An 8,957-nucleotide genomic window follows, 5' to 3' on the forward strand; every position below is an offset into this window, starting at 1 on the left:
GATTGATATCCAAAAACATACCTGCAATCATTGTTGATCACCATTAATACCCAGTAAAGGAAGCCTTAGCTGTAATTCCTTTCTCTGGAAACTCAGAAATTTTGGCTGTTGCTTCCAGGGGCTATATCATTTCCCAAAGTTAGCCAGCGTTTTCTGAGTTTGGATCAACATAGGTGCTGGCTGAGAGAACAAAATAAGACCTTAGAGAATGCTACTACTAACCATAGACCTTTCTGGAGTCCCTGAGCTCCATTGTCTTGTAGATTCCTCTGAGCTGCCGTAGACATCCTCCTGCTGCAGACGTTCTGGACTCCAGCTGATACAGACGTGCTTGACTCCAGCAGCAACAGCTTCTACTACTCGTCTCATCACTATCACCTCTCTCTCTTACTCCCCTCTATCTGTCTTTCCAGACCCAACTCGGTCGAGGCATGATGGCTGTCTAACATGAGTCTGGTTCTGCCTGAGGTTTCTGCCTGTTAAAAGGAAGTTTTTCCTCGCCACTGTAACTAGCTAAATACTGCGATGTGCAATGCTCATGATGGATTAAGGTGGAGTCAGAATGAGTCTTACCCTGTCTTGAAGTTGGGTCTCTGTTCATAATTTGACATAGAGTGGTCTAGACCTGCTATGTTTGTAAGAGGTCTTGAGATAACGTTTGTTGTGATTTGGCGCTATACAAATAAAGATTGATTGATTGATTGATACTTGTACATGTTTCCCTCCTGCACTGCGAGCGATTAGAAGTAGAAGACGGGAATTTTAGGAGCAGGTTTGTCTAACATGGATGTCAGTAGTACAGATACTGGGCTGAAGCAGATTTAAGACCTGATTGGACCCAAATACCATACCGTACCAAATACCAGCCAACCGACTCAGAAAAATGATTATATGACTTAACATCAGCTACATTTCTGTTGGAGGCATTAAGCGTGAAAGCACTCTCAGAATGCTTTTTAAAGCAAAAGCTCAATCCATTCTTTCAGTGGGGAGACCTTAAGTTGTGCCCATTACGGATGTTTGGTAAAACAAGTACCTTGCACAGCACTATTTGAGTCTATGGTCAACTTTTGTTGGGAAAAAAAAGATGTCATGTAGAACATTGGCTGCAGGTAAGCAATGTCTAATATTTCATGATATCAGGTGTAAATATTTTGTCTCGTTCTATCTGTCTCCCTTTACACCCATCTCTGTGCCCCTCTCTCTACTCAGCAGGTCGCTGTGTTAAGCCTCTAACCCAGACACCTGTGTAGCATCCAAGAGCATTCTCTGATATGAATAAAAACGTACATAAAACTGAGTCATCATGCATGAAGTTGTATTATTTAGTGATCAAATAACATCAGGTTAGAAGAGATAATATCCAGTACTACCTCTCCTCCCCCTCCTCCTTCATCATCAGTGGTTTGTAGCTACAGTATGTTAACGGTCAGATCAGTATTGGTACCCCAACAGAAGGTTGCCATGGACTGTACTGATCAGCGATTTGGTATCTTTCCCCACTTTTGTTAGTGGAAATGCCAACAATTGCATACCGTACCGAACTGGACCACTTGTAGGAAACACAGCCTAAGTCTGTAAAAATTTAATAAAATCAATAGCATCATAGTGGTTCAACTCTATGGTCATTTTGAAGTCGTTTCTATTTAGATTTAAGTTGCAGTAGAGGTGTTTCTGAAATGTTGTCCACTCTTTTCACATAAACAAGGTTGAGAGACAGTAGTAGAAACACTCTTCTGCAACCTTCATAAACCACAGCCTCTAAAAATCTAATAAAGTTGAATTAACATGTCTCAATAAGTGTTCTGTGATATATATTTATGATGCAGGATTTATTGGAAGGCTGTTGTAAGACTGCAGCAATTCTACCTTTATGTTCCTAATACACAGGCAACAGAGTTTCTGAAGTAGAAACGGCCTCATTGGGAGATATGGAAAAAAAATTAAGATTGGAAAGCAACCACGAGAATAAAAATCACGGAAGTTTAAAACTTTTCAGCGCTGTTTTGACCAGCTGTGTTTCTCCTGACAGAGAAAGGGTAAGTCTTGATCAGTACTTGTGATAAATAACCAGCCAATTAGGAGCAGACGCACAGACAGGGAAGCATGCCAGAAGCAAGATGTCAGAGAGCAGCAGAGATACCGACGTGTTGGAATAACTTTGAGAAATGACAAAGATCAAGAGGATAATAAGATAAAGAAGAACTGTAAAAAAAAAAGGGAAGCCGTCAGAATCTGCCCACACGAGCATAGCCTCTGGTTTTTACTTGAAACCAATTTTGGTTTTATGATTCTAAAATTCTATCACTGTATTTGAATAAAATAAATACCCAAGATGGTTCGCATATGCCATTTTAACAGATTCCTCATGGTAGCATGTCTGAAAAAGGTCCTCTGTCTGTGATTACAGCCAGACGCCCCGTCTCAACAGCATCCCTGTCTCTGTAATTGCATGCATATTGGATTTTAATAATGGTGTAGAATATTATCAGACAGTGAACACGCTGATAACGAGCCTTGTGCTTTGACTGTTTGACAACTCAATCTTTCACTGCCGTTTAGTCTGCCTAATGCCATTACACACACATGAGAAGGATTGATAGCTACATTTAGAAAATAAATCATTGTTCCACTGCATGCTGCACCCTTTATTTTATACTTCCTCCATTTTTTGGAGTATTTTTTATTGGACCTTCAACTACAGGTGACCAAATCAGTGGAGCAATCGTTCCTCTATAAAGAATAGCTAGTGCCTGTGGTTAAAAAGGAGACATTTTGATTAATATTTTCTATTTGTTTAGCTGGCTTTGAGCTAAAATTAGATGGCCACCTCAACAGGACAGCAGTGACTTTGGTTTCGCCGCCAGGCCAGCTCGACACGCACAGAAACACACACACACACACACACACACACACACACACACACACACACACACACACACACACACACACACACACACACACACACACACGCACACACACACACACACACACACACAAACACACAAGAAACAGAGGAGGAGGTGGAGGAGAAGGGAAGGAGGAGGGGGCCTGTGCGGGAGTAATTTCAGCGGATTGTGAGCGGACAGTAGCTCCGCTGGGAGAGCTGGCAATCATGGGGGAAACAATGTTTACATCGATCAGCTGTCAGGAAGATTTATGGCCTCATTTTGCTGTAATGGAGAATTAGTGGGGAGATTATCAGCGACTCAACACCACCGCTTGTTACCCGTGTCCAGGCCTGGCAATTTGTCTCTCCCTGGGAGCGGCCCAAACACTTGTGACAGCACCAGCACTTGCCCTAATTCAATCAAGAGAAAATGTTGGAATTAATTTGTTACAAGAAAATTTAAATATGTTCCAGTAGAGCAGTGGCCTGTAGCCGCTTGAAAAAGCAAAAGGGAGGAAAAGAGAGAAGGGGAGAGAAAGCATCTGATTTATTGTGCCAGGCAACATATTGATCCAGTTCGATCGTGGCGTTGTGCGCAGAGGGTTTAATGTGTAATAATTTCCAATTTAAAGCTCCTTCTCAAGATCATGCTTGTAAGGAGAGGAGAGGAGAAGGCAGGCCGGGGATGCGCAGCCGGCCCCACTGATTAAGGAGCCTGTTGCTACGGCTTTGTCAAAAGCTCTGTTTGAATGTAAATGTGAGGTTATCTGTCCCGGCATCTCTCATATGTCTAATACAGACTTTATCTGTCTGTCATTCAGACTGCCACGAGGACAGGGTGGATGTAATAACACACAACTTGGAATAATTCAAGGTAGCATGTGTGTCAGTAATTCACAGGGTCAAATGCAAGCTCTAATCAGAGGCAAATACAAAAGTCTGTGTTAATATTCTGTCTTTGTAGGATACAAATTAAAAGCCTGTTTACACATACACATTATTGTATTGTATTGTACATGGTGTCAGTCAATAGTCAAGCCTATAGAACAAGGCACAGGGGGGCTTTGCATGAGTCAATAGTCAAGTCTAGGTGTTTGGATCAGAATCAGAAAGGAAAACGGGGTATCAGAACATGTCTACTAACAAGGCTGTTAACATTATGATGACATTGTATGTGGCTGATGATGGGAATGAAATTACAGACTGTCAACCTTCAAAACATGCTGAAGTGCAGCATTGTTGGTAAGTTTTGCAGGTACTATATCAAATCATTGGGGTCCAATACATTCAATTGTTTTGTTTTTTTTGTTCAGGTTGCTGAGATTCAAATATGCATAACCACTTGCTATGTATCATCCTGCTTATTAACTAGCTACCAACTAAAGCTATAGACAAGCTGACACAAAATATCAGTTTAAAGTTGGTTAATTCAATTTGGTTAAATCAAAATATACTGATTAAAAAGGAATATTGAGAAAAAATGAATTAAGTATTATTGATTAATGTATACTGCTAAAAAAAGTAGTTCCTCTATTTTTACTGACGGTAACGCTCCCATGGTGATAAGATATTTTTATAAGGTCACTTTCAGGTTGAAATAACATTTAACTGATTCACTATCAAGTCAAAACATTAGCCTGCTTATTTTTTCAGCCCAAAACAGAATCAGACATTTTTTATTTATTTATTTATTTTTTAAGTTATACTTTTAGCCTTTTTGCCTTTATATTATCGAACAGCTGAAGAGGAACAGGAAACGTGGGGAGTAGAGAGTGGGGGAAGACATGCAGGGAAATGGTAGAACCGGCAAGCCCTGCGATGAGGACTGTAGCCTCTGTGTGTGGGGCACTTAGTCCGCTAGGCCACCAGCACCCCGGAATCAAATATTTTTGCCACAATATTTACTTATTAACAATGCTAAGTTTTTGCAACAGTGTCAACAGAGGTGTAAATTGCAGGGCACCTTTGTGCAGATTGATTTGATATGATGTGTGTAATCAAATTGTTGATTTTGCAGCTGAGAATTTAACACTGTTGTTATGGGTTTTTGACCAATCAGTACCAAGTATTTAAACACAGCTCGGTAATAACAAACAACAACAGTTTGGTGCTAGCAAAATGTTTGGTCAAAGCAAACAACATGTGTTTTTCCACAGACATTAAGTTAAAAATGTGATTGCACTGCATCTGTGGGATACTCAGTATCCTCCAACACTCAAGTTTAGGTACTAAAATCTGTATTGGGAAAGAAAAAAATAGTATCAGAACATCTTTGTTTTGTTTCTTTAAAGAACAGAACTGTTTTGTGGGTTTTGTTCATCCTTCTTATGTACCTCTGGTGTCCGTGATCACCCTTAACTACCCCCTTCCTTCTCAACTCACCTAGTGTCTCACTCTCCTAGCCTTCTCCCTCTCCACCGGGACCCTGAGGACTGCTGTCAGCACGCTGACCTATTGATCAAGCTGTCGGTACACTGCTAAGAGTCTTCAATGTGAGCAGGCTAAGGTTAACAGAACACAGCCAGATAGCCTGATAACCATCTTATATATATCAGCAGTCAGATGACATAGGGCATGTTACTCGATGCTGGTTGTTGGATTTTATTTCAAGAAACATTTTGTTCTGGCCTGAGCTGGGCCTCATTCTAAGTCCTACTCTGTAGGCGCATTGATATGTTTACTGTCTACCAAGAAACGAACCAAAGGGAGATACAATTGTGTGTTTTAATGTTTGAGTAATTACACTGACCAGCGTAGGAGTTTTTTTTATTTTTGGGGGGGTGAGGGGGAGGGGGTATGCTTGCAGTGGTTGATATATGTTTGTCCCTTTTTCTCCTCATGTACTCTGTATTTGCTCCTTATAACTGCATATATGCAGCACTCATGATCCCTTGACATTTCTCTGTAAACCAGACAATGAGTGTTCTTTGCTGTTGAAGCAGCTAGCCCACTATTAACACAAGAGCTGTTGGAAACCTCCTGGCAAAAGAGAGAGCGCCTAGACAGAGAGCTCAAACACATAAACATACACACACACGCACACATACACACACACAAATGGGCAGACACGCTTTCTCTGAACGTTACCTTTGGGGGTTCCCTGCCGAACCAGCAGCCTGTTAAGAGCGAAGCAACAAATAAACGCCTCACTTCCCTTTCCTCTCCCTCCATCTCACTTTCTCGCTCTCGTCGTCTTTCTATGAATGTTTCTATGTGTTGGTGTGTGTGTGTTTGTAGCTTGCAGGGCCATTCCAGGCCAGGGACACAGTTAAATGAAAAGAAGAAGCCGGCTCCAGCGCTGTGACCTCTGCAGGCCACATTCTCCTCCTCCTCCAGCTTTGTGTATTAACATCTCAAGGCTTTTCTCTATTCCACTCTGATTTCATATTTTTCTCTGTGCATGAGAAAAATAGCCTACAAGACGCTGGTCTGTTCCCGACTCGTTGACGTTTCTGTGAAACAGTTTTTACAAATTAGTCGACAGGCGGGCTCTTAAAAAAACTCAATGCATACACATTTGCATGAGTTAATTGATGCCTAATTAATTTCTGCTGCCATGCATAAATTTGGGCTGCCTTCCCTGGCTGCCACAGGAGACCGAGACAGGGGCGATGATTTCCAGGCTTCCCATAAATAAATGAATAAACATTGAGACGGGCCAGAGAGAAGCTGGTCTCACAGAGTAGCCAGGTGTGCAAGGTTAAAGACCAAGTATGTGGGCGTACACACACACACACACACACACACACACACACACACACACACACACACACACACACACACGCATACACACATACACAGTGCAGCAGGAGCAGGTGCAAATACAAATGATCTTTGAATCTCACTAGAGGTGCCAGGCTAAAGCACCAAGGCACAGCAACACACACGCAATGTTAACAGCAATCTCTGTGAACATCACACCACCAGAAATCCAAAATGCATGTCACTGATTTTCCTAATCTTGTTATTTATTCTACCTGGGCACTCCGCTACATCCAAATCCCACAGAACTGTTAAGATGAGTGTGTGGAGTGGATGATAGCAGTGGCCTCTCTCTCCCCTAATTTGTAGTAATTGGTAGCTCATTAGGTGAAGCAGGTCAGTGTCAGGAGGAGCAGGCTGTCAGGGCGTGAGGTTAATAACAGAGAGGAGACACAGACAGACAGATTAAAAACTCTGCCGCCTGCCATGCTGCTCCTCTGCTACCTCTTTTCTAGCTAAAGGTCCAGCTGCCCACCTTACCCGGAGCTCTGAACGTCTACTGCTGCGCTCATTTTTTTAAACTTCACTGAAAGATGATGGAAATACTATTTTTCCACTATTATTTGAGAGATAGAGTCTCTTATCTGCTCGTCTTTGGTGGCATAATGTTTCCTCAGTAACAGATGAGGAGATTATTTAGACAATAGTGACATCTAAACAACTGCCAAAACAGAAGAAGAAGAAAAAGAACAAAATAAATATTATAGACAAAGTGAGAGAGGGATAGAAGACGTGTGTGCCACAGAGATACCCACTAAAATTCAACTTTTGTGGTTAAACTGTTGAAATGTTGATCTTTGAAGAACACTAAAAGCTAGCCAACAGTAGCACTAGAATGGTAATGTAACAAAGCTAGCATCATGTCCCAGTTATATCAAACAACTGGCTGGCTATTGCTAGCTGTTTACCACAGTTCTAGTTTTATGCTACTCTAAGCTAACTAGCTGGTGGCTTCAGCTAAATATTTACAGACATGTGTAAAGGACTGAGGATGTCTTTCCAGAATGATTCAAACAAAGATGCATTGTCTCTCTTCAGCTTGGAGCAAACAAGGATATGACTAATGTCATGAGTAAGATGATGGAACATTCAATTCTTGGATTCTTGGGGGGAACATTCATTTAGCTTTTTTGGATAATGTTTGCTTACTTGCTAAAGCTGACAAATTGCTGGCAATGTGGACAATAAGATCTGGATGAGGAGGGATAATGCAAGTTGGGGGCCAAATCAGTAAGTAAGAAAAAGCTGTGTATACTTTCTCTCTCTCTCTCTCTCTCTCTCTCTCTCTCTCTCTCTCTCTCTCTCTATCTTCTCTCTTCCTTCATAAAAATGGGGGAGCAGGGGAGATAGAGCGTGCAGCCTAGCCCAACTGGGATGAGCTCTGGCCCAAACAAGGTTCTCCTCCTGGCTCTGCCTTCCCTGTCCTCTTTCAAGTATCTCTACATACTGTTCTCTCTGTTTTCTCTCTCTTCTCCCCCTAACCCTAAGCCTAAGCCTAACCCTAAGCCTTACCCGAGCCCTAACCCCAAACCTTAACCCTAACCCTCTAACCCTAACCCCCTAACCCTAACCCTAACCCTAACCCTAAAACCTAAATCTAACCCTCTAACCCTAAACCCTAACCCTAACTCTAACCCTCTAACCCTAACCCTCTAACCCTAACCCCCTAACCCTGATGCTACCCTAACCCTAAACCCTAACTCTAACCCTCTTACCCTAACCCTAAACCTACACCCTAACCCCCTAACCTAAACCCTAACCCTAACCCCATTACACTCAACCCTAATCCTAACCCCAAAACCCTAACCCCCTAACCGGAACCCCTAACCCAAACCCTAACCCTAAACCCTAACCCCATAACACTAAACCCTAATCCTAACCTCATAACCCAAACCCCCTAACCCTAACCCCCTAACCCTAACCCCCTAACCCTACCCTAGCCCTAAACCCTAACCCCAACCTAACCCTAACCCTAAATCCTAACCCTAACCCCATAAGCCTAGCCCTAACCCTAACCCTAACCCTAACACTAAACCTAACCCTAACCTTAACCCATAACCCTCTTTTTAAAGTGTGGTAGTAGGGGGAGGTAGAGTGTACAGCCTATCCTAGTGGGGCTGAGCTGTAGCCCAAACAAGCTTATCACCCTGGCTCTGCCTTCCCTGTCCTCTTTTTGGCATCTCTCTCCAGACTCTTCTTTTTGCTTACTTTTTTCTCTCCTATCTTCCCTTGTGCCAACAGGGTGTAGGGGAGGTGGAGCATACAAACTAACCCTGCAGGGGTTAGTTCTTGCCCAAACAGGCCT

Source organism: Notolabrus celidotus, chromosome 14 (genome assembly GCF_009762535.1).
Source record: "Notolabrus celidotus isolate fNotCel1 chromosome 14, fNotCel1.pri, whole genome shotgun sequence".
In the NCBI taxonomy this organism is placed as follows: Eukaryota; Metazoa; Chordata; class Actinopteri; order Labriformes; family Labridae; genus Notolabrus; species Notolabrus celidotus.